At 36.8% G+C, this 18,765-nt stretch overlaps 1 long non-coding RNA gene across 2 annotated transcripts; it reads left to right on the top strand.

Moving 5' to 3' along the window:
- The first annotated feature begins 309 nt into the window (after positions 1-309).
- Positions 310-10,813, top strand: LOC139768499 (uncharacterized). 2 transcript variants are annotated; one of them, XR_011717372.1, is made up of 5 exons: positions 638-3,617; positions 3,687-4,163; positions 4,243-4,305; positions 5,100-7,041; positions 10,209-10,813. It is a non-coding gene; the product is annotated as an uncharacterized lncRNA (long non-coding RNA). The 2 variants fall into 2 exon arrangements; XR_011717371.1 differs by having other exon boundaries at positions 310-4,163.
- The last annotated feature ends 7,952 nt before the right edge of the window (positions 10,814-18,765 follow it).

Below are 18,765 nucleotides of genomic sequence, written 5' to 3'. Positions count from 1 at the left end.
ATCCTTCTTTTACAGAAGCAGAGATTGTGGAATTGGTATGATCGTCGCGTGCCCATTGTTGGGAATAAAGGGACCATTTTCCCGTATCGAGAGTCGGACTCGATCGAAATTATATCGGTTTTTATCAGTTTCAATTGTTATTTAATAAAAGGTAAAGAGGAGAGAGAGAGAGAGAGAGAGAGAGAGAGAGAGAGGGTGGGAGAGGGAGGGAGGGAGAGAGAGAATCACATAGATTAGTACGTTTAACCGGCATCGAAAATTCGCCCCGGCTAAAAATGCGAGCGATTTTAGCCGTGGCGTTGCTCTTGCTTTTCGAGTGAGGTTCGGATTTGGGTTTTGCCGCAGGGGTAGGTGCGCAGAGTGAACGTGGATCGATCCCCCTCGGCGCGAGTGCGAATGGGGGATTGCGACCGAGTCGCCCTCTTCGTTACTCGGTATCCTGCCGTGTTCATCCGCGAAAACGGGAACATTTAAAGGGTGCTACGTTGCCCAACGGAACAAATCGCAATTTGAACACAATTCGCGAGTATCGGTATCGCAACAGCAGGCTCGTTTGCGACGCCGATCTGAAAATATTTTTTGGAGGGAAACAGAAAAGAAAATTTAGACGCGGATTAGAAAAACAATCGGCATGTTCGTTTTCCATGGAAAAAAAGTAACGAGTCTCGCTATCGGCGCGATAGTCGCGCGAGTCTCATTATCGGACGCGTTTTATTAGACTTGGTACCGCCGCGCCGTTATAACTCGAATGTAGGTTAGCGGCGACGGATCCAAGAGAAGGGATGCCGAGTTTTCTTCGAAAAATCAATAGACATTTCTGCCCCTGGGTTTCACCTTGTCGCGCTAATAACGCTTGCCGTTAACTCGCTTCCAAAGATTCGTATCGCGGACATCCTCTATATGAAGGACCTAATAGCTAAGCTCATAATAGGGAAGATCTTTATGCAGGACTACTACTCGTAAGTTTAATGATCGTAAAAGCAAAATCTTTCTTCCGTTTGATATACAATAAGCGAACGTTTCAAAGAATATATCAAAAAAATATCTCTTGTATGTTTACATATATCATCATTGCCAATATATCTACATATATATAAGGCGATTTTTGGCATGACTCTGGTACAATCAAAGTGTATCAAACTGTACCAGAACGTTTTCGCGTGTTTGGTAATTTGTGGTATAGCCGTTTTGGTACCTATATAGTTGGGTGATACCATGCTGTATATACCAAGTAATGAAGCAGGGTACCTGTTGGTACTTGCATATGTTGTTGTTAAGTTGCATATACACACCAAATATAACACAAATAGATGTAAGCAATATATTTTACATATTTATTTCGTGTAAAATTTATCTTAGACTCGGTATTTCAATCACAGTTATTACCATAAGGATAAGTTTTCAGTTAGCGCGTATAGAAAAGAACCAATATATGTTTTAACGTAATGTTGCGGTATTAACAGAATAAGCTCTGCCCCTACCAATAGCAACCTTGGTACATGTACCAAACGCCAAAAATCGCCTAATACTTATTTTTGAAAGCATACAATTTCCGTTTGAAATTAAATAAAAAATAAAATTGATTCGCATCATAATTTGCTGCCGTACGTTGTCTTTTACATACTATCAAAATTCTCTCTCTCTCTCTGATTTACATAAAGGAATAATCGGTTCTAAATTAGTCAAAGAATTTGCAAATGAAACCCGTGCCGGGCGGAGTTCGTAAACATTCCATGTAGTAGTCTAAGATTAACCGCAGAGCGCGTGCATCTCACAATAACTCGCTTCACGATATAGATTTCCGACGCGGTAATCGTGGCGCGACAACGATGATAATGTGTCGCGTATGCGAAAATAAATTCGCGCAGCCTTACGTACGCGTATACGCGATAATTCGCGAATGGACTCTTATATCGATCATTGGTCGATCGTTGATCGTTGGCGTTGGTCGCGAATCGAAGTTGGGACGAGGTCGAGCGTGAAGAGATCCCGTTTACCTTCGCAAGTACGTTTCCACCTGGCTCGTACATATCTGAGGAACCTGTACTGTCACGCTCGCACGGTTCTAGCAATCGCCGCTGTACCTTAAAACTACCCAACTGTCTTAACATCCAGATACTCGCGGGATGTACTTATTATTGGTACGCGCGTAATGTGTTGCAAATAGTACATCCAAATATGCTATAGAATAGAATATTATTCACCTATTCGCGACATTTCTCTCGGTATTCGTGACTCATTCAATTTCATCGACAACGAGTGAATCCGACAATTAAGTTATTCACATAACGATGGATCCGTCGATATAGAAACTAACGAAACTTTTTTGGACCTGTAATCATATGAAAGTCTTTGTAGAATAATTTTTATTGATAAATATTTATCAATTATTTAAGCTTTCATATTGCAAACACACAAACACACCACACACACACACACACACACACACACACACACACACACACACACGTGTGAGCGCATACAAACGTTTTAGTATTAACACCTTGGTTATACTATTGCTGGAAATATATCTACAAGTATTTTTGGTTTTAGGCTTTGCGCAAGTAATAAGTCGTTGTTTGTCACGGTTATTTGTCAAACATCACTGATTTCCTTTTTCCCGAATATAATAAAATTTTTCATTAATATTTTTATTCTAAATTTCTAAAATATTCTTTCCATTTTTATGTTTACTTTAATAGATTTTATCTTCAGCAAAATTTTAAATTTAGCAAAATATAAAAATCAAAAACTCGCGATTGAGGGAATACCCTGTATATTCTTTCTTCAATTTTCTTTCACGTCTTTTTTACCAATTGATTTTATCGTCATCCTCATCAGGACTGCCGCTACTCCAACAAGTGCTATTACTAATTATACTTTGCTCTTAGATTTTTATAAAGATTTTATAAACAACTCTATTGTATATGGGTAGGATTATAACTATTTTTGACAAAATTTGTCTTTACGCAAATATCGGTAGACAAGTGATGCCATTAACAAAAAGCGATTAAATATAAAACTATTTTTTATCTTTTTCTATCGCTTTCATATTTTATATTAAATTACTGTTGCTGCTTTCACATTTTTGCTGCAATTTTATATATCGTAGTTGATATTTCACTTACTTTATATTCCCCATGATTACTTAATATGCCTATATGAAATATGACTCTAAAACAAATGACTCGTCCATCAGATTTTCTGACTAAAAATTCCTTAGCGGCAACGTCAAAGAAATTATTATTATTATTATAAGTTGTTTTCAATATTTTACATAATTCTTAAATTAAAAAGATATATCGAAGTCTTGAAACTTGATGTGTAATGTGACCTCATGATTTTTGTCTGCACTTTTAATCTTTTTGCATTTATCTCTAAAATATTCCTTGTTTTTGCCTGCTTGAAAACTATCGATTACGATTAACATTTTGTTGGGAAATTAATATGAATAATACCAGATTAATCAAAGAATCCATATAATACATATACATGTAAAAGATAATTTAGCACCGTTTGTAGATATATATATATATATATATATATATATATATGTATATCTTTGAGAGAGTAACACATTCCCTCGGTCTTGAAGAACAAGTTACGAAATTGCGAAGGTAAGTTTAATACTTAATAATACAGAAATGCTGCTTTGTTATACAATAATTCTGCTGGTCTGCGACCAGCGCAATCCTGTTTGAGAAAGGATCGAAAGAACCTCCCCCGGCAGTCTCTACTACCTAGTACCCGTTTTCCACGATGCTGCGCGGATGAACGGAGGACGGAGGTCCTATGTCCTATTTCCGGCCGATATTTAAATCCGAGAGGGACCGAATCCGCTCGACCTTAACCGAAGCGTTCGAGTCCGGCTGTCACATTCGTGGCGTTCGTAGCGTACGGCGACTACGGAATGCCGAATGCCAGTCTCTCGTGCTCGTGGCGACGACGGCGACGGCGACGGCGACTGCGACGGCGGCAGCGTCAGCGGTTGAACGGTGTAACGCGGGCGGTAATGAAAATGGCAACGCGCCGCGATGCGTCTCTGCCATGCGACAGTCTCGACCCTTAACGATGACGCGAAGCTTACGCGAGAGCTTTGCCGATCAACGGAAGGATCACGTTGCGTCGTTGCGCCGTTGCGGTATGGCTGATTCTACAGACACGTACGTCCGATTTTACAGACGCTACGACAGATCACACGTTACAAGGCGATACTATATAATTTTGTACGTTTTATTATAGGTAGACGAAAGTAATCGAGAGATATCATGGTCAAAAGACTTGACAGATTCCGCTATAAGCAACGTAAGTGTTATTACTATTTATTAATTACTGTTGCATTTACAAAGTCTTATTATCATTTGTCTTTACAAATGTCTTACTCTGTTTTGTCAAAGCATTTGATGAATATTACTTGTACGTTACATACTACGAAGGCTGCGTTTCGATACTCACTGCCAGTACTGAAAAATCTACAGTTTACACCACGTACACTATACATGTAGATTTTCAGTACTGCCAGTGATGCAGTGAATATCGAAACACAGTCAATATCTAGTACGTGTATCATGTACGTGTTGTCTCAATATGTTTTTGTGTCTTGTTACGGCATGAAACTTAAAATTTTGTAAAGGAGACACACACCACACGCGCGCACGCACGCATATCATACATCGAAAATTTGGAATTTATAATAACATCTAAATTTCCTTTTATAATAGAACAATTATTAAGTATAAAGATAATAAGAAAAAAATTGTAAAATAGCAAAGATATCTCACATATATTATATCTCTAAAAAATAGAAATAGGCATATATTTGTTACACATGCCTATTATAAATTATACTTTTATGATAATTTATATTATTAATACTAACTTTTATATATATACATATTGTTTTACATAAGTCATTATAAGTACATAATACATGTATGTTTTTTTTACAAGTTCTTGATAAACTGTTAAAAATAAGTAAATGTTTCTGTGTTAGAGAAACGTAGCGTTGTTCACAAATTTAAAATAACTTTGGTACTATCTTTTTTTTTATCTTTCTTCTAAGGAAATGTGAAAAACTTTCATTGTTGTTGTTCTTACAGATATTTTCAGTTTGCAAGCAGAGGATAGCGAAAGTATTAATTCGCAAAAGCAAATGACATAGTACACGCAACAACTTTATAGAAATACACCTTCAAGAGAATCTTCGAGATAGTCAAATGAGAAATATTTCTGGGAGAACAGTGCATTTATTGTGTTAAGTCTGCTGCAAAACTATATATTAATAAAAGAACATTATGAAAAAGATATTTTTTAAGGGACAGTAATATTTTGTTTATGTTACATCTCCATTCCGCCTATCTAAATATAATATATATTCTGTCACACATCAAGATAAATTAGTTAACATTATATCGTTTTTTTTTTTGTAAGATCATAACTTTTGATTTCATATTTAACCTCTTTAACGTTAGTATACTATCAGCGCTCTGCCATCCATAAATCTATCTCATGAGTTGTGACACGCGAAAAAAAACTAATTTATTTTTACGCGCACGGTTCAGGTAAAAATCTATATAGTTATATCTATGGTTATCTCTGACGTCATGATACAATATAAGGATCTGTAGGATCTGAGGAATCAAGAGTCCTAAATAAGTAATTTTCCATTTCTGAAATAAAAAACGGACAGGAATGTACAGGATATTATATTCAGGGGAGAATTCGATTTTATATCAGGCGATTTACTGCATTATTTATTAATTAATAATAAGATTGGTGTTACTCGTTAACGATGAGGCTCTTCGCCTCGTTTTGACGGACCCCGGGGCTATCGTGAATTTATAGTCGGCGTTGCCTTTAGATTTGTAGAATTCTGACTGGATATCTATTTGTCCCATCATTCCACTTTTAACCTTTTAGCTTTGCAAATGCTACTTTAACATCTGTTTGCCATTTGCATCGCTAGAATTGCGAATAGTTATCCGGTCCATTGCCACGATTAATATTACAGCTTTTTTTTATTATTATGGCGCTGCGGTCGCGCGGATGTAACGCCAGTCAACGTCGAATAAAGTCAGGATTAATAATCGCGGACAGCTCTCTCGGTTTAATATACATAACGCCGGTTAATATTCGTCGCGTTTGTAGCTTTGTATAAATTTTACGTCCGACATTGGCCGAACGCGGTCGAAAATATCCGAGATTTTTAGCTATTGCGTCCATTGCGCGTCAAACGCGCTTCCCTTCTCGTCATCAACCCCCTTACCCTCCGCTAACTCCTGTTCGCCAGTGTTCGCTCGTTCTGGCACAGCTACATTCTACCTCTCTTTTTTCTACTCGTTCGCTCGATCCTTCTCTGTCTCCTCATTTCTCGCCCCATCTTGCCGCAACTTCGAGCGCGATCGGGCGCGCTCGTGCAACATCGGCCTTGACTTTTGTTGCGCGCTTTATAGAACGTATCTTAAACGAATGAACGAATGAGCCTTTTTCCGGGACCGGCAACGCGTGCTATCACTGCTACATTGTGCCTCTTTCGCGGGATGCGCAAATGGCGGGGAGTAGACATCGCTGTAGACAGTAGAGCCCGTCGGACGAGAGCGTGCTCTCAAAAGTACGCTCTAGTCCAATAATTCAACCACCGTCGTTGAATCAATAATTTGGCTTTGGCAGTAATAATACCGATTTAATGCATAGCGAGAGGGTTATGCCGTGAATTTCTTGTTATAACATCGAAAGGCATACATATAATATCGAGTCCTTCAGGATCCGGTGGCGCGTCATTCACTTTCGTTCGAGCTGGGTATAGCTCGTCATCGTAGCTGCATCACGGTTATACCATACCCGTAGACTCTCGACACTCTCGGTCCCGATGCTAGCGCGATCGATACGACCATCCCCCGTCGTCAGCCCGGCCGATTTTTTTCCGTTCGACCCTCGCGCTTGCGCGCTTGCCGCGGTTTCCCCTTTTCGATTCCGAGCGTGCGGTAGTTAGAAGAGGGTACCGCCGTCACCTGAAGCAGGACCGAGCGAACGGACGACCGAGTGAGTAAACGCGTGGTAATAGTACGAGGCGAGGGTGGAGAGGCAAGGTGAGGCAAAGCGAGATAACGCGTGGAGAGGAGAGGAGAGAGAGAGAGGGGGAGAGAGAGGGAGAGGGGGAGAGAGGGAGGGGGGGGGAGAGAGAGAGAGAGAGAGAGAGAGAGAGAGAGAGAGAGAGAGAGAGAGAGAGAGAGAGAGAGAGAGAGAGAGAGAGAGCAGAGAGAGCAGAGAGAGCGGAGAGAGGAGAGAGGAGAGAGTTGAGAGAGGAGAGAGCGGAGAGAGGAGAGAGAGGAGAGGAGAGAGGAGGAGAGGGGAGATCAGGTGTGGCACGGAAAATGAGGACAGAGGGGAGCGCATCTTTATTATAGCCGCGCGTTTCTGCCATACCCTCAGCGCTCGAACCAGGAACTCAGCGCTGCCAGAAATCGCCAATACCAATTTTGGAACGCGTCAATGTCGACCGAAATTCACAAACGAGATCTCGGAATTAGTAGGGAAAATGTAGGACCGCGCAGCTCGATCGATCTCTCGAAAAATATCAGGAGAGCAGCAGGAGCGCGAGATTAAATGTATTTATGTACATTACGTTGGGGAGGGCACAGAAAGAGAGAGAATGAGAGAGAATAAGAGCAAGGGTTAGAGAGACGGGAAGAGGTTGACGCATTACGCGCGGACGACGCGAAACGAGCGTGGGCGGGTAATTTAACGAGAGCCGGCGTATTATTTTCGAATGGGACGTAAGGACGCTCCGCGAGAGATATCCACACTTCCCTGCTCGCGTCTTGCGCTTTGCAAGCTCATGGAAGATAAATCTAATGAGTACCTGGTAGACTTTTGACATTTTTTGCAAGTTATTCGACGCACCGCCTGCGCTCTCTACAAAAAACGTCCTACACATTTATTTCTTTTATGATACGAGATCTTTGATTAATTTGAGAAATACACGTTATTTGAGATTTATGTTTAATATTAATTTTTCGATATATTTGTAAATCTTAGTTTCGTCTAAAATTAATATATAGATTTGAAATAATAACTTAATTTTTCATATATATATTTGGTACTGGAAAATATAGAACGGATATTTTAAAATTATGTATGTGTGCGTGCGCGCGCGCATATATATATATATATATATATATATATATATATATATGTATTGGTTTTGCTTTAACGGTTCCATATTCGGTTCTCGAAGGTGATTCAGGTTGCATTAATAAAGAGGAAAATTTGATTTACAATGTAAACATTGTGGTCCTAAAACGCGTGTTGTATTCGTCATTAATCGAAATAAGCCAATTGAAAGCTCCGGATTACACTCGCAATGGAAGTCTTTACCAAATAACTCTACAATCTTAACGAATATGAAAATTGCGATGATAACATTGATAACTCGGGATTAATATATTTTTTACGCGTGTATACATATGTGCATGAAAGCGGCGAGAATTTCCTTTAAGATACGTAATAAAAGTTGTCTTCGCTAATTTAGTCAAACTTTGACAAAACAAGAAAAAACTCATTTCATGATAATTCGAAGTTTTAATACTCACATGCGTGCTTTAGTCATAAAAACAATGTGTTTGTTCGTTTTTTATATTATTTGTGACAACGATTGCAACGCGTAGCAAATTGCTGGAATTCATCATGTCAAAATCGATTTCGTTGTTAAATGTATTTTAAATACAAACATGGGCAATGAACGTAACGGTTTCGAGGTAATTGGAAAAAGTTAGTAAAATTAATGAGTAAATAGAAGTAACTTACTTCAAATTTTTAATTTAGAATTCAACTCATCCATTGTCATTATAACGACACGTATTTACAATTAGACAGTCTTTCACTTTCTTCCATTTTTAGCTATTCTTTTTTAAAAATGTTATTGTAAAATATTTCATAGGTAATTAATAAACAAAGATGATTACCGAACAAATAACGAGGAAAAGAGAACGTCGACATTAAGCAATTAAATGCGACTCATCGTCAACTGTTTTTTACAATTTCTACTTGCCTAGAAGAATGCAAAAAGTGAAACCAGAAAAACTAAAAACGATTAGGAAATAGTTAGAAAATCTACAAAAAATTTCTGAGATTTTTCATCACAAGAGATGAAATCAAATAAAGAATTGTTTGACTGGCGATATTTGCTCGACGTCACATTTCAATCGATATAATTCTTAGTACTATTGTCACCCAGAATAGAATAGAATAGAATAGAATAGAATAGATAGAAAATCCATTATTACTTAAACGATGCAGTAGGATTTATTATTACACTAAACAATTTACGAAATATTGTTCAATTCTTTGTGTAGGCGAGTGTTTATCCTCTTTATTTGTAAAAAAGAATAATAATAAGTTTGATGAAGTTCTTTCTTTTCTGTATATATTATACATTAATTCTTATGTGTTAATTAATATATTTTTAATTATTATGCAATTTCAGTTGCTTATATATAAGTATCAAAAGATTACATCAATTTATAAGAATCAAATTCTTGGTTAAAAGTGCGTCTTGGCATAATCGAACCATAGTCGTATTGTCTTGATGATTACAATGGCCAATAGAGTCGATTAATATTTCTATTTGTTATTATTTGATTGGCGAAGTAAATGTGATTTATTCGGTAATATATTTTACTTCAATCTGACTAAAATTTCATTCGATTTAGACGAAGCTCAATTTAAAACTTAAATGTTAGAATATTTAAGAAATTGGTATGTAATTTCTCTATCAATTGTAATTTCTATTCTTTCAATGGGTTTTTTAAACAATTTCTTTGGACAATAGTTATTTCTGAAAACATAAATCTTCAAAGCGCATGATCCAGGAAAACTTTTCTTCGCGCTTCTTACGTAAGAACGTGCGTGCGTGCGTGTTGTGTGTGTGTGTGTGTGTGTGTGTGTGTGTGTATTCAATTACGGAAAGTCGAAATCGTCGTTCTATGGTTGAAATTCGGCTCGATCCGTTCTCCAAGCTATATATTAAGCATGCTACAAAATAATACATGGCCATGGTGATGTCCATGCATCTGCAACTGGCCGTGCAAGCTGAGCGCGTAGCGGTGAGTCCTCTCTCTCTCTCTCTCTCCTTTACTCTCTCGTACTTGTTAGCTCGCTTGCTTGCGCGCGCGTTTCTCTCCGTTTCTCCACTTCTGAGTTATATTTAGGTGAACTCTGGTATTATCCGACGGGCTGACGGACGTACAAGCGGATGGACGTACGGACGGATGTACGAACGGACCCGTCGTACCAACTGGAACCAGAGGGCTTTTACTATCCTGTCCGTTACGTCTGACGGCCCGTGCGACACGGTAGCTCGCGGGTCCAGTTCGATGGGTCGATATACGTCGACATCCGGTAGGCGCGATGGTCGGACAATCTACGAGTCTATCTCGTTGCTAGATCATGGCCGTTAGATCAATTGACCGAAATCAATGATCGCTGAACTTACAAGCGGTTCTGATAATCACTGGAAAAATGCTGCAGTGAGCGTGATAGTCGGGTATTACCGACGAAGAAGAGACCTTACCACATTAGTTTAATAAAATTTCTTAACTGGGGATGCCGAATTTCTGCAAAAAATTTGTAAAATATGTCTCTTCCATTTTCATTTAGTGTATTTATTGTTATATACTTTGCTTATAATATTGCAACAAACGATTTATTATGAAATCGTGACTTTTAACTATAGTATGTAACACAAAATTATTTTAATAAATGAGTTATTAAAATATATGTACAAGTTATAACTCTAATAAATGTGATAGAAATACATAGTATCATATCATTAAATAATGACAATATATACATACTGCATAATAATCTTGAATTAAAATAAGCGCAAAGGTATACAATTTTCTGCAGCAACTTCCATATCGTTTATTACATCACAATTCGTACTGAAACGCGAGAAAGCCGGCTAAACGTATACTCTCACCCAGGATGCAATTAGTATACGTACAGGTAAGAGCGTATAGAGGGCGAGGGAGAACAGCGAGGCACAAAAAAAGCGTATCGACAGATACTACAGTCACTATACAGATTATACAAATTGAAGGATGTTTCGCGTGATTTTGAATGACCCGTTCGTCTCGAAAATTTCGCGGCCATATTTCGCGATTTCTTTTCTATTTATTGTTACGCGTCCGTTAGAACAACGCGCCACTAGGTAATGTTTCTCTTTATTTCTACTTTATATATGTATTTATATTACTTTACATTACTTTATACATTATACCAGCTGACCGCAATTGCGCTGATTCCGTCATGGCATAATTGTATTATTTGTTGGCCCGCGCGCAGTATAACATTAAAGCCGGCACGTTGCGGCGCGGCGGTAGGGCTCGAGCTCTGTGTCGATGGATCGATACGTCCATCTGTTTTCTCGCCGCGCAATTCCTAGCGTAGAAGCGAGTCGAATGTTTTCCGTCATTCTCGCGTCACCACGCGATTTGATCTTCGATAACGCTAACGATAAACGCCTCATCGCCGATATCACACGTTAGCGCTCGATTTTTCCGAAAGGCGGAAGCTAATCGGTCTCGGCTGTCTTGGAGATGATAGAGGGATACGAGATTGAGTATTATAGAAATTAAAGATTGAGTAATTAAAGAAATTGAGTATTATAGAAATTAAAGACATTGCACAATGTGCGCGATTGACTTTGCATGAAAAAAATATAAAAATTCTGAATGTGCGATGATAAGACACTTTTACTCAGAAAAATGTGTCAATTTTTTAAACTTAAGTATTATAATATATGGCGAGTGTGTGGTGAGAGAGAGAGAGAGAGAGAGAGAGAGAGAGAGAGAGAGAGAGAGAAGTTACACATTTTTTATATATATCTTACATTATCGACCTCATCTCATATTTTATGTATCTTCTTAAATTTTTTCTTGTTCTACGAGGGTCGATACGAAAATAACGCCTCCTAATTTTTTTCTTTTGAATCTGGCGCCATAGAAAATTTTGCGTTTCACTGACAATGAGTTGTTACTTGATAAGTCTCTAGTTGCATTATGTTGAGTGGTGTTGTGATCAGTTACGTTAGTGTGTCACATGAACAGTTCAAACTGGTGTGTGTTTTAGATACGCGCGTAACAGACAAGGGTGGATTGAATTTCTTACTGTGGAAGAAGCGAGTTCTATTGAAATCCATTCGCATTTCAGAATGTTTATGGAGTTATCATAAACATTTCTGAGACGCGAGTGAATTTCAATGGCTGCGTTCAGCAGAAAAAGCAACTCAGTGAGCGATCAGTAATTTTTTAAAATGATTGGACCTTACCTTTAGTTCTTTCCTGGATTCAAGTATAAAAACCAATTGTAATAAAGAATCATTGAGCGCTCATTGAGCTGCTTTCTCCGCTGAAAACAGCCATTGAAACTCACTTTTTCCACGATAAGAAATTCAACCACCGCCCTTGCCTGTTACGCATATCTGAAACATACACACAGTTCAAACTGCTCGTGTGACGCACTCACGTAAATTATCACAACACCACTCAACATAGTGCAACTAGAGACTTCAAGTAACAACTCAATAAAATTAAGCAAAATTTTCTACGGCGCCAGATTCGAAAGAAAAAAAATTAGGAGGCATTACTTTCGTACCGACCCTCGTAATATATGTTCTAGAGTGATAAACAATTATCAAATTCAATCCGCGGAGATCGACCGTCTTGTTATATCTATCTAAGTGAGCTATTTATACTAATTGAAAATCTATCTTTCTTATTTGATACCATGACATATTATTTTTCATCGCAAATCAAACTTGGAAAATATCTTATAAAATCACTAAACTACTCGTACTTGCAGTACTGGTAGTAATTAAGTTTTTTGGTCGTTTTTTGATTGTTATCGATTTTATACACAATTGGGTGATAGGCGGCTTGCACATTCGTTAGTTCAATAAATGTAAATATCAATTGATATTAGTATTATAATATTAAGATATTAATATTAATATAATATAATGTTAAACAATCTAATATAACGTATATAATCATTATACATTAATATTAATGCTAATATATACATAAATAAATTTTGAGAAAAAATCTTATAATTTTATTCACATCAAATACTATTTTAATGTAATGTTGTTATTTTCTTAAGAAAGAAATATCATTAACGGAAAATGTGCTGCTTATCTTGATTCAAAATGAGTCTAGTATTACGAGGATATTAAAAATAATACTAAAACGAGGTCATATAAAAGATTCATGTTAAAGCGTTTAATCCCATTTTTCAGCTCTCTTTATATATATTTTTCCACGACATAATTTTAGAGCGGACTATAACAGTCATATAGTGTAAATACAGAGCTTGAAAGTTGAATGATTATTATCCGAAATTTTCACAAATGTCATAAAAGCAAACTATTTAAGCTGTCGAGTAATTTTGTGTAAGAAAATTTTTTTAAATTGACGTCTCTCACATCAAAATTATCGATAACATGGACGACGATAAATGTAACCAAAAATATTGGTATTATAGATACTTGAAAAAAATTTATGACAGTTTAATTGAAACGCACAAATTTCCTCTCTCTCCCTCTCTCTCTCTCTCTCTCTCTCTCTCTCTCTCTCTCTCTCTCTCTCTCTCTCTCTCTCTCTCTCTCTCTCTCTCTCTCTCAGAGGTACAAAGCGACTAATTCCGCTGGTAATGCGCAGCCGTTACTCGTGTATATTTATTCGTTTGCCGTAATGCATACATTAATATCCTAATAACACCCCTCAATATCTCGAATTTCAATAAATTCAATCGATTTTTCCACCTAGATATTTGACGGGCTGTTTTTTAAATTATATTTATTAATTTTTTATTTTAATTTATTGATTTTTTATTTTTCTATAGAAAAAGATATATCGTAATATACAAGCTATTTCAAAATAAACACCATTATGCGACAGACACATTTCGAACACTGTATAAATTTTTAACATTTAAATGCTTAGAGATTAGTTATGATTTAAATTATAATAATTAATTAAAATACTATACTGTTAAAAGTTTAAAGACTCGTGAATAAATTTAAAGTACGAGTGTTGAAATTTCAATTTTATTATAAATATATAAATTACACAAACGAAACTCGAAAGTCTCGTTGCACTTTATTACCATGCGATGCATCATACTTATGTAGAACAAGAGCTTTTTGTAGCTATTATAGGTAGGCCAAATGATGGTCGTGAGAATGTAGACGTACTATATCGCCTATTCGCAAGTGAATCTCAAATCCCAAGTAGTACTGTCTCTTGCAGCAAGTTACTAATAGTAATCCCAATTAGTTAGTTATTAATTTCATAATCCGTGTTAAGCTGGTTCTTAAGTATCCATATGCATGTATCTGCATGTAGATATTATCCACTTTGTAACAGGTGAAAATTGATGCAAATTATTTTTTTTCTATAGACCCTTTATCGTTAGAATGAGAAGAAAAGTTTTTAATTCCATTTCACTTTTTCTGCTTCTGTTTCGGATATAACATCATGATGGAGACCATAATGTACAACACTTATGAATAAAGTTGCGTTTTACAAGGAATATGTACAAACGGATTTCTTAAAATTTGAAACGTCAAACCGAGAGCGTCTTGCGATCGTTGATTATGTTTCGCGGAAACTTTTGAGAAACACGTATTTTCGAAAAATACGAATGCTGTGGAATTGATGCTGCGGTAGCAGGCAATGACGATTTGCGGGCTCGGTAACAGAATCATGAAAACGACAGAGATAAACGGCGTGCGCGCGCGCGCGCGCGCGAGAGAGAGAGAGAGAGTGAGAGAGGGGGGGGGCGAGATAAAGAAATAGATATGAAAAGAGGAAAAACGAAAGAGACAGAAAAAGATAGAGTTAGAAACAGTGATATAGAATATAGAAGCAGTGAGATAGGAGGACAGAGAATGAAGCAAAAAGAGATAGAGTGATAGTAGGGAAAAAGAGGAAAAAAGGGGAAAGGAAGAGGAAGGAAGAGGGAGTGCTGAATCGAGAGTGCTGCGCAGAAACCGCGGTAGCGTCGTCGTCGTGGTCTCATCGACCTAACCTACTTTAGCGAGAGACGCTCGCACGAGGTCGATGGTGGTGCCGTTGTCTGAGGACGTTCGACGACGATGGCGACGGCGACAATGATGACGACAACGACGATGACGACGACGAGCTTAGAAGTGAACCTAGCATTCGTTCTCCAATGCGTATGCATGGCTTCATTGCTCTTTTTCCTTTCTACTCTCTCGTCCTCTCTCTGCTTTTCATCATTATCCTTTTCTTTCTCCGTTCTGTTATTTGTTCTTCTCTCTCTCTCTCTCTCTCTCTCTCTGCCGGCGCCTTCCACCCTTTTTTCTTCTTCCCTCTCCAATTCTTTTCCACGCTATTATAACTTTATCCTTTTCTCTCGTTTCCTCCCTTTTTTAATTTATAATCGCTCAGACCCCTTCCCTCCCCAGAGAACAAGTAGATTAAAAAAGGAATTGACGGGAATCTCTCGGTGGAATTGAATCCCTAATCTTCGAAATCGCACATTGGCTCTCGAGTTTTTCAATTCCTTTCTTTCTACTAATCCTTTTGGTTTCGGCTACGTCAATTTTACCCTCTCCCCCTTGTAATAAATTAGAGGGGTGATTTTTTTAAATTTTAATCTTTTACCCATGTTCCTTTGCAGCGAGCGTTTCAAGTATCAAGTTTGTCCGATAAATATAAAAGCCCCAGAGAAAGAGGAATATAATATCTACAGTAGTTTTTAAAGATTATTCACGTATATTATACATATGATCACTAGCGGATTCTGACGTCGATAATGAGGGGTTTCGACAAAATTATTTGGTTTCATATTTTTCTTAGTATCACGCTTAGTTTTTACTCCAGGATCAACGACGAAGACGTAATGAAACGTCCTTCTGATCCTGCTTTAACGTTTAATGCATTCTTTTCCTAGATTTTTTAAACAGATACAGCAAAACTGATTTTTTTCTGTTTAAAAGGGGAGTTAACCCTTCTCTTTTCCGTCCTAGGATCCGCTATTGTATTACGATAATTGACAGCGGGAGCAAATTTATATTCATAAGTGCATTTTTTGTCAATGTGTGCCCTGCTCAATAGCGGGCGGTTTATTATTTTGTGTAATTTCCGACTTAGATAAATTAGACAAAGATAAATTAGTAATGACATTTGGATTGTAAACGACGAGATTTCGTAGGTATATGTATATATATATATATATATATAACAACCGTGTTTTTGCGCGTTATGTTACAAATTTCGTTTGTTATTCACTCAATGCGCGTTAGCGATCATCATAAAAAGTGGATGAGATAAACATGTAGCATTTTATCCCCGTTTGATCGTACCAGACATTTCATTATCTTTGAACCTTTTTTCGTACTTAGCGGTATAAAAATTAGAATTCATTCAATTTTATAGAACATATCTTTATACAATTTACGTACGTACTTGTATGTACAAATTATGTACAAATATATAATTCTAATATATGTATATGATGGACTTCACTGATTATTTTTAATATTTTTTTTATTATATTTGAAGTTAATTTTTGTTCCAAGTAATGGTGAGCCCGAAATATACGATATACTTAAACAGATTTTCAAATATCGAGAAATGACGTGTACGTCTATTCAGGAATATCTCTACTTCTAGTAGCGCTAAGCAGTTCGCTGCTTATTGCGAAAAATCGAGAAAAATAATTATTGTTAACGTAACACGCGCAAGCATACTCGCCTAATTTTTTCTTTTCACGACATAACTGTGGAGAAGTTACTGACTCGGATTGGAAAACGTTGTGCCGTGATCCGAGCGCGCCTTCTATCGCACGGCTAGAGAGAGGAGCTACTGAAGCGACTAGAGCTTGAGTCATAGAGTGAATCATGCGTTATCCGCTATTCGCTAACCGCTATCCGCTCACCGCCCTGGACATATTCTTATAGGATATTCCTCTCTCACGTTAATGCGTCATTTATAGTAATGCATGATAGTACACATGGAAGTGCGTGAGAAAGTCCATAAATTGAAGAGACTCAATCATAATTCAATCAAGTTATGCTTTATTTAAACATCCACACCCCTTAGGAATTTTAGGAACATCCTTCAAATTGCAAAAGAAATAAATTATTTTGCCAAATTTTATAATTTTTATTTACGTCTAAATTATTTATATTGATCCTCTAAATGAATACTGTCGTAAGAGAGTTATAATTGCAATATAAACTTTCTTTTTAAGAATTGTATTAAAGATGTAAAGATTGATATGAAATTTACAAAAGATATAAAAATTTTGAAACCGATTAAAAGAAAGATTATTTCGACAATGATAAAACAATACGAAGGAACAAAATCCAGAAATTGCTCGGAAAGGACATTTCTTTCCCCAAAGGTTCTTGGGGAGGGTTGAGAAAGAAGGGCGCAAAGCGACAGGAGTATATAGAAAATGTATCGTAGTTCAGGTTTTAAGAAATATAGGATATTTCTTACATTCTTTCCATCCAGAATTGAATTCCATTATAATTGAAAATAGGTATATAACTCCGCTGTTATGAAATATCGTAATCTTATAGGTTTATATACATATTATACTATATATTAGCATCTATACATATATATTCTTATATCGTACAGAAAATAAAAAATTAGAATAATTTCTTGTGTGGAAAAAAAGTTTTTCATTTGGGCGCGGCAGTTGTAAACATTCGCGAGTTAAGGAAGTTAAGTAGGTAATCGCTAAGAGTAATAACAAATCGATGCGAATCGTTTATGTGAGATTTTTTTTCGTGAAACTTACGTTTCACCAGATAACAGACGAAAACTCAATAACAGTAGAACGTTTATAGAAAATCAGTTTTTCTTGTTTTGCAATCAAATTAAATGCATATAGATGTATACTAATTCGGCAGCGCACTCATCAGCCTCGATCAGGAGTTGACAGGTGATAAATTATTAATCGTGTGGCCACCGAGAGTAGGACCGCGCTGTTTTCGACAGGTACGTGATATTAAAACGCCTTCTCTCTCGAGTACCTTTTTCGTCATATTAAATTTCAATCAATGCCTCGTTCTAGCGGTGCACCGATTTATTATGTTTGAGCGCTGCCAGCGATAAGAGATACCGATATGCGCCACTTGCCGACGAAAAAATCCAACTTGGAAATTGCCTTTATCTTATATGTATTGTATATCCAGCGCTGTTATAGCATCGATATCGATTCCAAGAAAACCTTTTGAAATAGTTCTTTCATGAAAAAGGTAAAAGATTTAAATAATATTTCAAAAGCGGTGTTTTTAAGAGATTTCTTTTGCATTAATTATTTTTGGTCCTACCTATTATATATATGAATAAATTCGAGGCTTTTTTTAATACATTTTTCGTGCACTTTTTTTTGCGTGATTTACGCTTCTATATTGGTCCGGACTTTGTGCATCCGGTCACGCGAATATTCGTCCCGATTGCGGAACGCAACGGAAACGAGATATAATATAGTGAAAGAAAGTATCAAGATGCGAGGAAATACAAGAATAAGAACGGTAGCACTGTTATTCGAACAAAATTTTTACTAAAAGCGAAAATGTATAAACGGGAATTTAAAAAATATCATAAGATGTACGTAATTTGTTCCCAAAATAATTAATATCATGTACAAGTAATTAGTACAAACAAAGTAATTAGGATCATACATAAATAAATGTATATTTAATTATTAAATCGTTCTCTT

Source organism: Temnothorax nylanderi, unplaced genomic scaffold (genome assembly GCF_030848795.1).
Source record: "Temnothorax nylanderi isolate EJ_2023f unplaced genomic scaffold, tnyl_v1.0 TNYL_tig0016_pilon, whole genome shotgun sequence".
NCBI classification, from domain to species: domain Eukaryota; kingdom Metazoa; phylum Arthropoda; class Insecta; order Hymenoptera; family Formicidae; genus Temnothorax; species Temnothorax nylanderi.
This window is presented reverse-complemented; position numbering and strand designations above follow the sequence as displayed.